This window comes from Bidens hawaiensis, unplaced genomic scaffold (assembly GCF_021521415.1).
Source record: "Bidens hawaiensis isolate Kalapana, Puna unplaced genomic scaffold, B.hawaiensis_p1.1 tig00007858_1, whole genome shotgun sequence".
Classification (NCBI taxonomy): domain Eukaryota; kingdom Viridiplantae; phylum Streptophyta; class Magnoliopsida; order Asterales; family Asteraceae; genus Bidens; species Bidens hawaiensis.
This window is the reverse complement of record NW_027491545.1, coordinates 291,198-309,958: the sequence shown is the minus strand read 5'-3', so window position 1 is coordinate 309,958 and position 18,761 is coordinate 291,198. Positions and strand designations below refer to the sequence as shown.

At 28.7% G+C, this 18,761-nt stretch overlaps 1 pseudogene; it reads right to left on the bottom strand.

Annotated features, from left to right (window-relative positions):
• Positions 1–736: 736 nt before the first annotated feature.
• Positions 737–1,376, bottom strand: LOC143636296 (RING-H2 finger protein ATL80 pseudogene; annotated as a pseudogene).
• Positions 1,377–18,761: the final 17,385 nt, after the last annotated feature.

Below are 18,761 nucleotides of genomic sequence, written 5' to 3'. Positions count from 1 at the left end.
AAGAAAGATGGGAGAACAGATTCATAGAGTATGAGATGAGAAGAAGAAGCCAAACATTCTTACAATATTCATTCATGCCCTTAACATTCCCTCTCTTACGCTTATATATTCTGTGATGGCTTCCATAGATCCCTTAAGTCATTGGGCTTCTTAACATGAGCTGGTAGGATGGGCCCACTAGTACAGGTCTGGGCTGGTAGGATGAGCCCACTAGCACGGGTCATAACAAAATTACTCTTAGATAAACTCAATGCAACGTTTTAATGTTCAGACTTTGCAATTTAAGTTAATTATGAAAATTCAATTTGTGGTAAGTCGATCATTTTTAATATATTTGGTTTAAACAAAAGCACTTTAATTAACTAATTTAAATAAAAGTGATTTTCGAAACCGACGAATTCATTATGCTAAGCATGTTTCGAGATAATATTTTATTATAATTTGATTAAAAATAATCATACCGAATCGTCTATTAATTATACAACTATATTAAATACTGTATAGCTATTATCAAACATAAAACTAAATTATGTCATTCTTTGCTAGCTTGTGCACTTGCAAGAGACACACAACATCAAACTACATTCACAGAGCATTGGATCCCAAGTTCCAGTTTAGTAGTATTATAATTAATATTAATATTAATATTATAAATATTAATATTAATATTATTAATATTAATATTAATATTAATATTATTTTAATTTTTATTATTATCCAGCTTCTACCTGAAGCTCAATTATAACCAGAAAACAATAATCTAAGATATACACAAGTTATTAATATCATTTCAATTTTACACTTATACCCCTAACTACAAACTAAAAAAAATCAAATCCAATATCTAATTACGGCAAGAACCTGTTAACCGAACCACTTGTTTCTCCTTCTCCGGCAGCCGGAATCCTAGATCCCGTCAACTCACCGCATTTCTTACAACCCGCCGGAACCAGAATTTGGCGGCAAGAAGGACACGTGGAGTGAGCTCCAAACCACGTGTCAATGCACGTGACATGGAACCCATGTCCACACCGCGGCAACACTCTAATCTCGTCGCCGGCGTTGAATTCCGACAAGCAGATTGCACAATCGGAGACTTTCAATTCCGGCGAGTAGGTGAGCTTCGACAGCTGTTTCAGGACCTTCTTTTTTAACCCTTTGTTTGCAGCTGCGGGTAGAGACTGATCGGTGCCGGAGACTGTTATTTCGCCGGAGATCCGGCGGATCCAGGTGCACCGGGCAACGGCGATGAGACCCAGGACGCAGATTAAGGCGCATAAGAAGGCGGCGAGGATGACCACGAAGTCGTTGTCGGAGTTGCTGGGATCCGGCGGTGGCGTGGTGGTTGAATTATTTCCGGCGAGTAGACGAGACATGGGAAAGGAATAATATTGTGACCGGAAGTGAGTCGTCGGGTTTTATAAGGAGGCAGTTACGTTGATAGAGGAAGAAATAATTAATACGTTTGGATAATGCAACTATAATAACTGATTATAGTCTTTTTATAAAGTTTAATAAATATCAAATCTGGATATTTCGTTTTTATTGGGAAATTGTAATAACATTAACAGATATGGTCAAAGCCTTTAAAAGACATACGCGGTTAAAGTTAATGTTTCAAAAAACGATACAAATTATTTAAGTGCTTATCTAATCACACCGAAGGGAGGTGTGGTTAGAAAACCGGCATAACCGTGACATACGTGGCATATATGTGTTTTTAATAAGATATGTTTCTTTATCTTTTGTCTAACTGTGGCATTTAGTTTTATCCTTCTCATATATGTGTTTTTTGAAAAGACATGTTTTTCTATTTTTTTATGTTTATTTTAGTTTCAATTTAATTTATTTATTTTGATTATTCTTTTTAATTTGTTGTTTTATTAAAAAAAGATATTTTTATTAATTTTCGGTATCAACAATCAGCCTGATTTAAAAAATTATAACGAAACAATGTAAATAAACGATATATATATATATAAGGGTTCAAATAAAAAGAAGTTGTTTCCTATGAATGGTAAGAACCAATAGAATTTTGACATTTGGCATTAAAACCTATGGTGAAAGAATAATTCTAGGAAACTATGTCGGTTATAATGGTGAAAGAGTAATTCTAGGAAACTATGACGGTTTTTTGTAATTTTAAATCTCAACTATTGATTGATATGATCCAATGGCTATGATTTATTCTTAGTCTTTCTAGGAAACTACTTATTTTTAGATAACCCTCCCATATATATATATATATATATATATATATATATATATATATATATATATATAGGGTAGAGTTAATATAAAAAACAATAGTTTTATGAGAAACATAAGAATAAATATACACCCTTAGATCTAAGATCTAGTGGTTGAGATTGATAGTTTCTAAAAGTTGCATAGTTTTCTATTTACATGTTATAGTTTCTTATTTGAGTGGTTTACTTTATTTTTAAGGTTTCCTACACTTCTCACAAAACAATTATTTTTTATTTGAACTCTTTTATATACATGTATATATATATAGCCATTACAACAAGTTTGTACAAATAATAACAAAATATTGAAATCTATCTAAATGGCAGTGTCACCAACGTGCTAACATGCGATAATTAAATCTTAAGATTATGTGACGATAAAAAGCACAAAAAACCAACACCGCACTATGACAATGAAGCGAGCAAATCGGAAATTAGGCGTGGCCGCGAGGACAAAGACGACGTTGTACAATAAAAAAACACAAAAACCACCACCATTACAACGAGTTTGTACAAATGATAAAATGTAGAAATATATCCAACGTCATTAGCGTGTTAACAGGCGATGGTTAAATCTTATAATTTACGTGGCAATAAAAAACACAAAAAACCACCATCACGTTCTAACCATGAAGCGAGCACACCGGGCTTCAGGCGCGACCACGAGGACGACGATAGACCGAGATTCAGATGTAGGCTTGATAGCGATAATGACGACGATGACATTGATGGCGATAATCTTAAATATAATGTTCTTATATGAAAATAATTTAATAAATAATTAGTGTTAGGGTTTGTATCATTTCATAACTCTATAAAATAATTAAGATTTTCTAGGATTTATAACAACTTTTATTTATATCTATATATATATTAATATACTAGCTTTTATCCCCCCGTATTATGAGGGTTTTACATTATTCGTTTATATTATTTATATATTTTTTGAATTTTAATATTATTTATTGTACATAAGTTAATAATATACTTAGTATTTGATGATAAAAAGGTTTTACAAATAAATGAGATGTTATAACCCGGTTTAAAAACTATTTGGGTTTAACGAGACCCATGAACAGTTTATTTTTTTTATTACAAAATTGTTTTTTAATTATAAATAATATATATCTTTTTTAAAGAAATCATATATTAATTAATAGTATATCCCTTTATAGGATTTTCGTATCAAATATTTGGTGAAATTAATTTGTTATTTATAATGAGATGTTGTAATCCATTTAAGGAATATTTGGGTTTGGTGAGACCCATACACGTGAATTCGGGTCAAATACATGATAAACCTCAATTTATAAATAATGAAATCTGGTGGCTTGAGAGAATGTAGGGAGCACCAGAGAGTTGTTAAAGCTTTCGTTTATATATCTTATATATTATTTCTTGTGAAGGCCGTGACAATTTTCTTCGTGAAAAAGGCATAACTAAATTCAGATGTGAACGATGATCTTCTTATCCTTATTTGGTGGTGGAATCAGATCGTGGATTTAGTTGGTTGAATGTCTATCATCAACATACTATAAACGTCATATAAAAAATAAAAAAAATTTGTTTCTCGCCTTTTGTGTAGCTAAGAGAAAACTAGTCTTGGAGATTCATTAATTGTTTGGAGCATTCTAATTTTTAAGTAGCTGGAACGGGGCGTTGCCCCAACCAAGTAAGCTTAGAAAAAGCTCAAGACACTGTTATGATGTTGGGTGTTGTCTTGGAAGTGTGGGCACGACGAGGAGATAGAAGATCTATTCTTTAGACTACGAGGTATGGATCGCAATTCATCAGTTTCCCAATAGTGTCGTTTTAGCGTCTTCACATTACTCTTTTCCATAACATCAAGAGAATACTCTCTAGTTTATCAATTTTCTCCATTTTCAAATAAAATAATGATATTAATGTATGTAAAATTAAATTTATATTAATATTAAATATTAAACAAAAAAATAAAATTACATTCATTAGAAATAAAGATAACAATAAAAATAAAATCACATCTATTAAAAAAAAAGCCTTTTACATATATTAAAATAGCAAAAAAAAATCATTTTCCAGAGTTTTTTTTTCCAAAAATAGTGTCGTGGAGAAAAATATTTACCAATATAGTGTTACTACAAAAATATTTATCATTAAGTGTTTTTAGTTTAATCTCTCTTAAATCATTGGATAGCTTAATAAAAACAAACTTTTTTCATTAACAAATACAAACTAATTTAATGTTTTGAATAGATGTTTTGAATTTTACTAAATAATTATGTTTTTTTATTAGATAAATATTTATTTTATATAATAAAAATAACATATAAAATATATAAAAATAACAAAAATAATACATTAAATATGCCTCTCGATCTTTATAAAAGTAAAAAAAATTGTACCTTTATTTTGTATCTTATTACATAAAGCAATGTCTTTTTGTATTATAAGAAAATGTTTATTTAAAAAAGAAACCATCGTATTTAACATATTGTACTACTATCTGAAAATATTATAATATTTTTTTAACAAATTGTACCTTTATTTTGTATCTTGTTACCCTTTTGAATATACTGTTAGAAGTCCATCTAGAGCTTCTACTTCTCAAATCAGAGAAGAAATTCCTGACAGGAAAATAGAGGAATTAAGAATAAATTCTGATAATATAGTTAGAGGAATATTTAAGCCTCAAGACCCAGAATTAACTGAGTCTGAAATGAATTTCTCAATTTAATGGATTCTGGAAAGAAAATAGATTTTAGCCAAGGTTCTTTGGCAAGAAAACAAATTTGTGAAGAATTTAAATTAACCAAATGGGAATCGTTTAGAAAATGGTTCTTTAAAAATTTTGAAAGTCAAGATTTTGAATTCTTTCAAAAAGAATTTTATGATGAACGAAAAGAACAGAGTAATATTATTCCGTTTGTTCCATGGTTTTTGAACAAATATACAAATAATATGATTTCAGTTATACAAAGAGAATATAATATAAATGGTCAAATCCAAAGAACAAATTTTCCTCCACAATTACCTTTTAAATTAGAAAGAGATAATGAGGTAAGATATTACCAAGCTTTTCAAAAATTACTTGAGGATGATACATTGCCCATAACAATTATGCATATTAACAATCTTTTCAGACAAAATAATTATACCAATATATGTTTGGTTGTTATAGGAGAACAATTAGGTGCTTTAAATAACACAATAAATGAACTTATAAAACATTCTTTAAATAAAGATAAAAATAAGGATGGAGAAATTATAGCTACACCATCTATTCAGCCTCCTCCAGAGGTAAAAGATTTTAAATTAAAATCTAACAAAGAGATTTCAAAATTACTTGATGATAAGTTAAAAAATCTTGGAGAAAAATTCCAATCTTTACATATTAATACATTATCAGAAGAATTTGCGGAATCTATAGATAATAATATTATCAACAAAAGATAAATGAAGAGATTAATAAACTCCAAAAGTTTGCTGAAAAACCTACTCAAAGATTATATTATTATCCTAGACCAACTCCCCAAGACGTACTAATAGAAGAACAAGAATATGTTGTTAATAATTCCTATCATGGAAAAAATATTTACGAATGGAATATTGATGGTCATACAGAAAGACAAATTTATAATGTTGTCCATAGAATGATGATGTATAGTACAATTTGTAGAAATAATGGCAATAATGATACAAACATAGCTAGAATGATAGTAGCTGGGTTTACAGGTCAATTAAAAGGTTGGTGGGATAACTATTTATCTCAACATGATAGAGAAGCCATACTAAATGCAGTTAAGGAAGAAGATAATGTCCAAAAGCCAAATGCTGTGTACACATTAGTAATTAATATAATTGAACATTTCACAGGAAGATGGTCTGATAATTCAGAAAATATCAGAACTCTTTTACAAAACCTTAGATGTAGAACTCTTACATCTTTTAGGTGGTATAAAGATACTTTTTTAAGCAGAGTTATGGAACTCCCAGAGTCCAATAGTACTCATTGGAAATCCAAATTCATAGATGGTTTGCCTCCTTTATTTGCTGAGAGAGTTAGAAAGGCTCTTAGAAAAGGGGAAGTTAACATAAATTATGAAAATTATACTTATGGCAAGTTAATAGGCACTTGTATCCAGGAAGGATTATCTTTATGTAATGAAATAAAATTAAATCAACAAATTAAAAAACACTCTCTTAATGAAAAGAGTCAGTTAGGACAATTTTGTTCACAATTTGGAATGGAAGAAATCCATGATCCTAAGAATAAAAAGGTGTTCAAATGACAAAGAGCTAATAAAGTTTACAAAAGAAAACAAAAGAAAGAACAAAGAAAAGAAGATAGAAAATTTAATAGGAAAAGAGATTTTAAACCTAATAGACCTTTTATTATATGTAAAAAATGTGGTCGTCCTGGACACAACGAAAAAACTTGCTGGGTAAAAAGAAAAATTAATAATTTAACAGATGAAAAGCTGAAAGAAACTTTATCAAATATTTTGATAAATTCTGAATCTGATTCTGAATCTCAAGAAATTTCATCTATTGAAATGAATAATATTCATATTTTAGAAAATGAAAGTTTAACATCATCAGATGAGGAATGTATTCCTTGCAGAAATGGTGAACAATGTTTAAACTCTTCTGATAAAGAAGAAGAAAATCTCTATCAACTTATTGCTCAATTTCAAGATATGGAAATAAATGTTATTTCTAATAATATACTGGATCTTCTTAAAGTCATAAAAGATTCTGAAATAAGAAAGAGAATAATTACTCAAATGATAAAAGAAAATCAGGGAGAAACATCTGATGAGAAAATTTCTCAAGATTTTCAACCATATACTTTAATGGAAGTTAAGAATCAACTAAATCAAAAATATAAGGTTAATAAACCAGTTAGTATTGAAGAATTAAGAATTGAAATTGATAATTTAAAATTTGAGATAAAAAATTTAAAAAAGAATAATGAATATCTTGGAGAAAGATTAACAAGAATAGAAAAAGGAAAATCCATTGACAATAGTATTGAAGAAGAAGAAAATTTCTTGTCTGTAATTGAAAGGATAACGTCACAAAAATGGCATATAAAAATTAAACTGTTAATAAACAATGATTTCACAAAAGATTTAATTGCTCTAGTTGATAGCGGAGCAGATTTAAATTGTATCCAAGAAGGTATTATACCAACAAAATATTTTCAGAAAACAACCCATAGACTTAGTTCAGCTAATGGTGAACCTTTACAAATTAATTATAAAATGCCTAAAGCTTATATTTGTAATAATAAGATGTGTATAGCTAATAGCTTTATTTTAGTCAAAAACCTTACTAATCAGATTATACTTGGAACACCTTTTTTAAATCAAATTCTTCCTCTACAAAGGGTGGATAAAAATTCAATTGTTGGAACATATGAGGGGAAACAGGTAATTTTTAATTTTGTTTCTGAACCAATCACAAGGTTCATAAATAATGTAAAAGAATCTTTGTTACAAGCAAAAGAGAATCAAATAAACTTTCTTAAACAAGAAGTAAATTACATTACAATAGAAGAAAAGCTAAAAAATCCTAAATTACAGGAAAAAATAAATTTAGTCCAACATCAATTTTCTTTACAAATATGTAATGACCATCCTAATGCTTTTTGGGATAGAAAGAAACATATTGTTTCTCTTCCTTATGAAGAAGACTTCAAGGAAAGCCAAATACCTACGAAAGCGAGACCATGTCAAATGAATTCTGAATATTTACAATTATGCAAAAAAGAAATAAAAACCTTAATTGAGAAAAATCTTATTAGACCCTCTAAATCTCCATGGTCCTGCACAGCTTTTTATGTAAATAAACATTCTGAACAAGAAAGAGGAATTCCAAGGTTAGTAATAAATTATAAACCATTGAATAAAGTTTTAAAATGGATTAGATACCCTATTCCAAATAAAAAAGATTTATTGGATAGATTACATAATGCTGTAATCTTTTCAAAATTTGATTTAAAATCAGGATACTGGCAAATCCAAATAGAAGAAAAGGACAGGTATAAAACTGCTTTCACGGTTCCAATAGGACATTATGAATGGAACGTAATGCCATTTAGATTAAAAAATGCTCCTAGTGAATTTCAAAATATTATGAATGATATATTCATTCCTTATAGTGATTTTATCATCGTATATAATGATGATATCTTAGTATTTTCAACAAATATTGAAACACATTTTAAACATTTAGAAATATTTAAGAATATAATAATCAAAAATGGTTTGGTTATAAGTAGACCCAAGATGGTTTTATTTCAAACCAATATAAGGTTTTTAGGACACAATATTGAAAAAGGAAATATAATTCCTATTAACAGAAGTATAGAATTTGCTTCAAAATTTCCAGATGAAATAATTGATAAAACCCAATTACAAAGATTTTTAGGAAGCTTGAATTATATTTCTCCTTATTATCAGGGTCTAGCAGATGATATAAGTTATAAACCATGACTCAAAAAAAAAAAAAAAAAAAAAAAAAGTCATGGATGAAAAATTTTTAGGATGGTTCTATATTAAAACAGGCATAATATTAATATCGTGGTCGAATTATGGTAGCCCGTTTGTTGCCGTGTTGATTAAAGGCGTTTCTAGGGCGTGGCCTGTACTGACCGCATGTTAATACTATTAGCCAGTTGAAATATGGGTAAAGAAACCATAGTACCTAAAGTTTCATACATGATTCTTTACAAGTTACTTTTTACAAGTTAAATTACAAGTTAAATTTTTAATTTAAATCAAAATTATTACAGTTAAAATTATGTTTTAATTTAAATCAAAAGTATTAGTTAAAATTATGGTATATATTAACATGCGGTCAGTACAGGCCACGCCCTAGAAACGCCTTTAATCAACACGGCAACAAACGGGCTACCATAATTCGACCACGATATTAATATTATGCCTGTTTTAATATAGAACCAACCTAAAAAACTTTCATCCATGACTTTTTTTTTTTTTTTTTTTTTTGAGTCATGGTTTATAACTTATATCATCTGGGTTAATTCAACTCTTTGGGATTTAGCTTGTCATTAAGCTAAATAATAATAGAAAAATTAAGTATACTAACCTTTAAAGGGATTATGTGCAGATTAAGTTGTCTTCACAAACTTCAGACTTTTTATTTAATAGAGAGAATTTTTACAATAGCTAAGATATTATAGATACTAGAGAAGGAAGTGATGCCTTCCTGAATTAATCTGAGCTCCTTTTATAATGAGAGTCTCAGTATACAAACAAACTACAATAATTTACAATAATTCTGCTTTTTGAAAATTTTCAAAAGTCTTCATAATTATGTCTGCTATAATTGAGTAAAGCAGCCTGCTTTATTAAAGCAGATTCTCCTTTATTAAAGTAGTCAGCTTTATTAAAGTAGATTCTTCTTTATCCAGTATTATTGGACCATCTTTTTCTTGTCTTTCTGTGTTGTCAGGGATTCCTTTAACGATGCTAATTCAGCTTCCAGAAGTTCTTCATCAAGCTCTTCATCTTCATAAACATTTTGAGCATCTTCAGCTGCTTCATTATTTTCTGAAGATGTTATAGACATATCAGACCTTTTTTCTGGTTGAAGGTTTTTAATTAGGTCCTTCTTGACTTCTTCTAAGTACTTCTGAATAATTTCATCTTTTGATAATTGATCATTTGATAGTTGAATCTTCTTGACAATTTGTCTGAATGGACTAGGAGCCTCTTTCTGTTGTTTCAAACGTATTTGTTCTTCATATTCTTCAATTGTAGACTTTATTAAGTCTATCGTTTCTTGGCCTTCAATATTACCTTGATCATCCATTTTATTCATTTTTTTCCAGAACTTTGTATAAAAAGTCCTTCTTAAACACGGGATATTTTGTTGGGTATAACCAACTTCTGGAGACCACTTCCAGATCCAAGGGATTCCAAACTGAGTGAAATAATGCAATGAAGATATTCCTTCAATATTTATATTATTATACTCCATTTCTATTAGAGTTGGAGAAACTTCAGACCATTTCTGAAAAAATCCTTTATAAGGTTCAGGTAGAATTTTTATAGCTGGACCATATGACATCCACCATTTATTAAACCAATTTGGAATATCCAAGTTATAAACTTGTGGACATATTTTGAAGAACCAAGAATGCTTCTTCTTTGAATTTTCATATAAAAAGGCTTTATTAAATGCCTCTATATAATCCCAATAATTAAATTTTAATGGTGCCCTAGATTCAGGGTGATAAACTTCTCTTTCTTTAAGAGGAGATGTTCCCCATGTCTCAACGGATATTATCTGTTTAATTATTACTTTGCTGAAATTGTAAATCTGGGTATTACCCGAATTATAATGTGTAATCTCACAAGATTCTGTGGATCGTAGAATCGTCTCATAATATAATCTGGGTTTATAAGATCCTGCAGGATATGATCCTGTATCCATATATTTTTGGATTAAAATCCATGGTTGATCTTTATATTTAAGATCTTTAAATTCTATGAGCAATATTATCTCCTTGTATGGAGTCTGATTATATGCTCCATCATCTGGGTCTTCTGTAGTAATATTCACATATGAGGGTTTATTAGCCTCTTTTCTGGAGTTTTTCCATGAAAGGAATTCTTCTAATAAAGAATCCTGGTTTTCATTACTTCCAGTATTACTAGAAGTGGTTGCAATATTTGCGATATTAGCAGCTATTAGCCTTTGTTGCCCAATCTGCGCAATTACTCTGCTATTATTTTGACTAGCTCTCCCTCTTCCTCTATTAGAGGAATGAAAATAATTTCCTCTTCCACGAGGATACATACCTGAAATAAAATATAAGTTATCCACAAGAGATTATTTTCTTGTTTTCCTTTAGAATCTCAATCCGATTCTTGTAGCAGTTATATTGCTGCCATTCGTAATTTAAAAGGAATTGTTTTTGGTGAGATGATAATGAAAAATCCATGTTTAAATTATGGATATGGAAAGCATGCATTGTGCTCATTTGATTATAAAAATTGATTCTTCTATCTATTGATGAAATAATTATTCTCAGGGGTCCCTTATACACCATTATTCCTGCAGAATAGAGTTAAGATATTCTCTTGTTAAATAATCAGGTAAACTATTATCAGTACCTTTTTTATATATTATGTCGAAATCAAATGGTGCTAAATTAGACTGCCATCTTGCAAACATTTGTTTGGAGACATCATGTTTAAAATCTTTATTAAACATATATTTAGCAGCTTGACAATCAGTTTTTATAATAAATTTTTGATTATATAAATCGTCTTGGAATTTCAAAACGCATTTGACTATAGCTAAGATTTCTTTAGCAATAGTAGCATAATTCTTCTGACTTTTATTCCATTTTCCTGAATGGAATCTAACAAGAAATTCCTTCTTATCAATTGGAGATATTTGTTTTAATATGCCACCGTAACCTATTTCACTGGCATCTGTTTCAACAACCTTTTCCCATTCTGGGTTAGCTAACATTAAACATGGTAGGTTTTTTACTTGATGTTTGATTTTTTGGACTGCCTTAGTATGATATTTAGTCCAAGGAGGAGGATTATTTTTTAATCTATCATATAAGATAGCAGTATCATCTGCTAGACCCTGATAATAAGGAGAAATATAATTCAAGCTTCCTAAAAATCTTTGTAATTGGGTTTTATCAATTATTTCATCTGGAAATTTTGAAGCAAATTCTATACTTCTGTTAATAGGAATTATATTTCCTTTTTCAATATTGTGTCCTAAAATCCTTATATTGGTTTGAAATAAAACCATCTTGGGTCTACTTATAACCAAACCATTTTTGATTATTATATTCTTAAATATTTCTAAATGTTTAAAATATGTTTCAATATTTGTTGAAAATACTAAGATATCATCAATATATACGATGATAAAATCACTATAAGGAATGAATATATCATTCATAATATTTTGAAATTCACTAGGAGCATTTTTTTAATCCAAATGGCATTACGTTCCATTCATAATGTTCTATTGGAACCGTGAAAGCAGTTTTATACCTGTCCTTTTCTTCTATTTGGATTTGCCAGTATCCTGATTTTAAATCAAATTTTGAAAAGATTACAGCATTATGTAATCTATCCAATAAATCTTTTTTATTTGGAATAGGGTATCTAATCCATTTTAAAACTTTATTCAATGGTTTATAATTTATTACTAACCTTGGAATTCCTCTTTCTTGTTCAGAATATTTATTTACATAAAAAGCTGTGCAGGACCATGGAGATTTAGAGGGTCTAATAAGATTTTTCTCAATTAAGGTTTTTATTTCTTTTTTGCATAATTGTAAATATTCAGAATTCATTTGACATGGTCTCGCTTTCGTAGGTATTTGGCTTTCCTTGAAGTCTTCTTCATAAGGAAGAGAACCAATATGTTTCTTTCTATCCCAAAAAGCATTAGGATGGTCATTACATATTTGTAAAGAAAATTGATGTTGGACTAAATTTATTTTTTCCTGTAATTTAGGATTTTTTAGCTTTTCTTCTATTGTAATGTAATTTACTTTTTATTTAAGAAAGTTTATTTGATTCTCTTTTGCTTGTAACAAAGATTCTTTTACATTATTTATGAACCTTGTGATTGGTTCAGAAACAAAATTAAAAATTACCTTTTTCCCCTCATATGTTCCAACAATTGAATTTTTATCCACCCTTTGTAGAGGAAGAATTTGATTTAAAAAAGGTGTTCCAAGTATAATCTGATTAGTAAGGTTTTTGACTAAAATAAAGCTATTAGCTATACACATCTTATTATTGCAAATATAAGCTTTAGGCAGTTTATAATTAATTTGTAAAGGTTCACCATTAGCTGAACTAAGTCTATGGGTTGTTTTCTGAAAATATTTTGTTGGTATAATACCTTCTTGGATACAATTTAAATCTGCTCCGCTATCAACTAGAGCAATTCAATCTTTGTGAAATCATTGTTTATTAACAGTTTAATTTTTATATGCCATTTTTGTGACGTTATCCTTTCAATTACAGACAAGAAATTTTCTTCTTCTTCAATACTATTGTCAATGGATTTTCCTTTTTCTATTCTTGTTAATCTTTCTCCAAGATATTCATTATTCTTTTTTAAATTTTTTATCTCAAATTTTAAATTATCAATTTCAATTCTTAATTCTTCAATACTAACTGGTTTATTAACCTTATATTTTTGATTTAGTTGATTCTTAACTTCCATTAAAGTATATGGTTGAAAATCTTGAGAAATTTTCTCATCAGATGTTTCTCCCTGATTTTCTTTTATCATTTGAGAAATTATTCTCTCTCTTATTTCAGAATCTTTTATGACTTTAAGAAGATCCAGTATATTATTAGAAATAACATTTATTTCCATATCTTGAAATTGAGCAATAAGTTGATAGAGATTTTCTTCTTCTTTATCAGAAGAGTTTAAACATTGTTCACCATTTCTGCAAGGAATACATTCCTCATCTGATGATGTTAAACTTTCATTTTCTAAAATATGAATATTATTCATTTCAATAGATGAAATTTCTTGAGATTCAGAATCAGATTCAGAATTTATCAAAATATTTGATAAAGTTTCTTTCAGCTTTTCATCTGTTAAATTATTAATTTTTCTTTTTACCCAGCAAGTTTTTTCGTTGTGTCCAGGACGACCACATTTTTTACATATAATAAAAGGTCTATTAGGTTTAAAATCTCTTTTCCTCTTAAATTTTCTATCTTCTTTTCTTTGTTCTTTCTTTTGTTTTCTTTTGTAAACTTTATTAGCTCTTTGTGATTTGAAAACCTTTTTATTCTTAGGATCATGGATTTCTTCCATTCCAAATTGTGAACAAAATTGTCCTAACTGTCTCTTTTCATTAAGAGAGTGTTTTTTAATTTGTTGATTTAATTTTATTTCATTACATAAAGATAATCCTTCCTGGATACAAGTGCCTATTAACTTGCCATAAGTATAATTTTCATAATTTATGTTAACTTCCCCTTTTCTAAGAGCCTTTCTAATTCTCTCAGCAAATAAAGGAGGCAAACCATCTATGAATTTGGATTTCCAATGAGTACTATTGGACTCTGGGAGTTCCATAACTCTGCTTAAAAAAGTATCTTTATACCACCTAAAAGATGTAAGAGTTCTACATCTAAGGTTTTGTAAAAGAGTTCTGATATTTTCTGAATTATCAGACCATCTTCCTGTGAAATGTTCAATTATATTAATTACTAATGTGTAGACAGCATTTGGCTTTTGGACATTATCTTCTTCCTTAACTGCATTTAGTATGACTTCTCTATCATGTTGAGATAAATAGTTATCCCACCAACCTTTTAATTGACCTGTAAACCCAGCTACTATCATTCTAGCTATGTTTGTATCATTATTGCCATTATTTCTACAAATTGTACTATACATCATCATTCTATGGACAACATTATAAATTTGTCTTTCTGTATGACCATCAATATTCCATTCGTAAATATTTTTTCCATGATAGGAATTATTAACAACATATTCTTGTTCTTCTATTTGTACGTCTTGGGGAGTTGGTCTAGGATAATAATATAATCTTTGAGTAGGTTTTTCAGCAAACTTTTGGAGTTTATTAATCTCTTCATTTATCTTTTGTTGATAATATTATTATCTATAGATTCCGCAAATTCTTCTGATAATGTATTAATATGTAAAGATTGGAATTTTTCTCCAAGATTTTTTAACTTATCATCAAGTAATTTTGAAATCTCTTTGTTAGATTTTAATTTAAAATCTTTTACCTCTGGAGGAGGCTGAATAGATGGTGTAGCTATAATTTCTCCATCCTTATTTTTATCTTTATTTAAAGAATGTTTTATAAGTTCATTTATTGTGTTATTTAAAGCACCTAATTGTTCTCCTATAACAACCAAACATATATTGGTATAATTATTTTGTCTGAAAAGATTGTTAATATGCATAATTGTTATGGGCAATGTATCATCCTCAAGTAATTTTTGAAAAGCTTGGTAATATCTTACCTCATTATCTCTTTCTAATTTAAAAGGTAATTGTGGAGGAAAATTTGTTCTTTGGATTTGACCATTTATATTATATTCTCTTTGTATAACTGAAATCATATTATTTGTATATTTGTTCAAAAACCATGGAACAAACGGAATAATATTATTCTGTTCTTTTCGTTCATCATAAAATTCTTTTTGAAAGAATTCAAAATCTTGACTTTCAAAATTTTTAAAGAACCATTTTCTAAACGATTCCCATTTGGTTAATTTAAATTCTTCACAAATTTGTTTTTTTGCCAAAGAACCTTGGCTAAAATCTATTTTCTTTCCAGAATCCATTAAATTGAGAAATTCATTTCAGACTCAGTTAATTCTGGGTCTTGAGGCTTAAATATTCCTCTAACTATATTATCAGAATTTATTCTTAATTCCTCTATTTTCCTGTCAGGAATTTCTTCTCTGATTTGAGAAGTAGAAGCTCTAGATGGACTTCTAACAGTATATTCAAAAGGGGATATATGTTTAGACGAAGCTTTCGAAGACAAAGATCTAGTTATTCTAGGATTTATTTTTTCAAATTGTATTTGGATAGATCCTTCATTTGTTTGTATTATTTCTAATGGATTATTATCTACATACTGTTGTGAAGGAGTACAATTATTAATTACCCAATTTTCTGAAAAATTTATTTCTTCCCATTTTATTTTTCTTCTGGTTGTAATATTAGATTTTCCAAAATTAGTTTCTATAACTATTGTTTCATTTAATGGTTTATCAACCATCCTACAATGGGGATTCAAAGTAAATAACGGTTTGTAATATATTCTATAGCAAATACACATCACTTCTGACCCTGGAGCATAATTATATCCATGGGTTTTGACATTTAAAGTGAGAGCATCTGTAATATTAACATCAGATAGTGATAATTGTAGATTAGGATATACGTTAAAATAGACTGGACCATGTGCCAGGCTAGATTGAATTATTCCTACTAGGGATTGTTTCCAGTTTAAATTTCTACCATCCCTTAAAGCTGCTATGAAGCTTTCTGGTAACCCTTCAAGGGTCAGTGGTTTGAAAGCAATTTGAACTAAACCTATATGTATAAATTTATATTTATCTTTTTTATATTTTTCTAAATCTCTGTTATTAAGGAGTTTTATTATCATATCTTCTTTATTAAGAGAAATCGTTTCTTCAGTAGTTTTTACTACCTGTTTTAAACCTATTCTTTCAAATGTTCCTAGTTTATAAACTAGTTTATAATCAACCTTTGGAATTGTCCATTTATTTAATAAATCTAAATTATGAGGGATATCATACTCTTCCTCAATACTGTTTTTAACAGTATCTTTATCTTTTAGGATATTCATAATTACAAGAAAAAAAGCGTACATTACACAACACCGTATGCTAGCGGGACTTAATATATACTATAATGGCAATATTTTTAACTTGTTTATTATGTGGACTTGTAATATTAGTGTAGTCTTTATATGCATTATTTTTTTGACAGACCGTTCTAATACTAAAAATAATATGATTAAAAGAATCTTCCTAAATTGTGAGACATGCGAATAATAAACATGTAAAGAAAAAAGACATACAATTTTATATAATTAAAAAGTAGTTTCTAAAAATATTAAAACTAGTTTGTTTATAAAGTTATATGTTATCAATAACATATAAATTTATAAATAAGAGAATTTATAACATTATATTTATTATATATTTTTATTTATAAAGATCGCAAGGCATATTTTTGTATTATTTTTGTTAATTTATATATTTTATATGCTATTTATTATATAAAATACATGTTTATCTAATAAAAGAATAAAAAACAGAATTATTTAGTAAAATTCAAACTCAAACATTCAAAATATTAAAATAGTTAGTTTTTGTTAAAAAAACTTGGTTTTTGTTGAAGTTAAAAGCTATCTAATGAATTTAAGAGAGAGAAATTCAAAAACACTTAATTGGTAAATACTTTTGTAGCAACACCATATTGATAAAATTTTTCTCCACAACACTTTTTGGGAAAAATTCGCATTTTCCATGATTACGTATTAGTATATAAACTAAACTTATTAATATTTATATTAAGTATAGGGGTCTTATTGTAATTATTATAATTAGTAAGGTTAATATGTAATTATTTAGTCTATAAATAGGGATGATGTCAGACAAATTAACATTAACGTATTCAGTATATTCAATAATTAACGAATTCAGTATATTCAATAGCATATTTTCAGTATTTTAATTCAAGAATCAGTTTGTGCATATCATCTTGTTCTAATTGAATTGTCAATTGTGTGATTTGTTCGCTGATTACCAACAGTGGCATCAGAGCCAAGGTTTTTAATCGATTTGGGTATTCTATTTGTGAACATCCCAGGTTTTAATCGATCAATTGGGAATCTGTGTGATTAACTGAATCGATCAAGGGAAACAAAAAGAGGGCTGTGATCGAGATATTGAGATAATCAATCAGTCGGAATTGTTTGAGAATTTTATTGACTGGTTCAAGAATTGATCAAGGGTTATCGATCAAAGTCAATAAAATTGATCAGGGGGCTATTGAAAATCATAGTACGTTAATTGTTTTTTGATTCAAGTCCTAGAACATCAAAGAATAAGGGTGTGCGGCATAATCAAGAAGTAATTCTAGAAATAATTGGTTGGATAAATCAATTATAGTGGGGTGTGTTCTGAATTTGAACAAAATAAACGGAAGTTCGAACCAGAAGGGACTAGAAAATAGTATTTCACTTTCAGTTATATCTTCCGGATTGAAACAGTTTCAATCAACGATTGTGGGCATTTAGAGGAATAGTGATAAGGATAGCCATTGTTAAATTCAGTATTGGAGGCTATGATCACATATCCTCTTGAATATTAGTTTGTTACAATATTTTAGTGTAAAATATTGTGAGTTCTTGAATTTTTGCTTTCAAGAAAAGTTAAGAACAGTTGGTTTTTGTTTGGCAACCGAAAAACACGGTATTGTTGTCAGTGGAGACGAACAATTGGTTTTTGATTTGCCTTGCAACCGAAAACCCGGATACTATTCTTGGTCGATTTGTTTGGATAAACCAATATACCGTTTAGTGTTTTGAATAGTCGGCTTAGGCAACGGATAAACCCGTGTACTGTTGTTGGTTGAGACAAATAGTTGGTTTTGGCTTGCCTTGTTAAACCCGTGTACTATTCATCTCGGTTTTTTAGGAAAACGGATGTTTTTAGTGTTTAGAATAGTCGGCTTAGGAAACGGATAAACCCATGTACTGTTGTTGGTTAAGACAAACAGTTGGTTTTGGCTTGCCTTGTTAAACCGTGTACTATTCTTGGTAGAAAACGGTTTTGTTTTGATTTACATTGTGATCGGAAAACCCGAGTACCGTTGTTATTGAAATAGTTGGCTTCAAAAAACCCGTTCACTATATCTAGGATTAACAGTTGGTTTGTTTATAACTCGAAACTGTTTAGATTAAAGTTG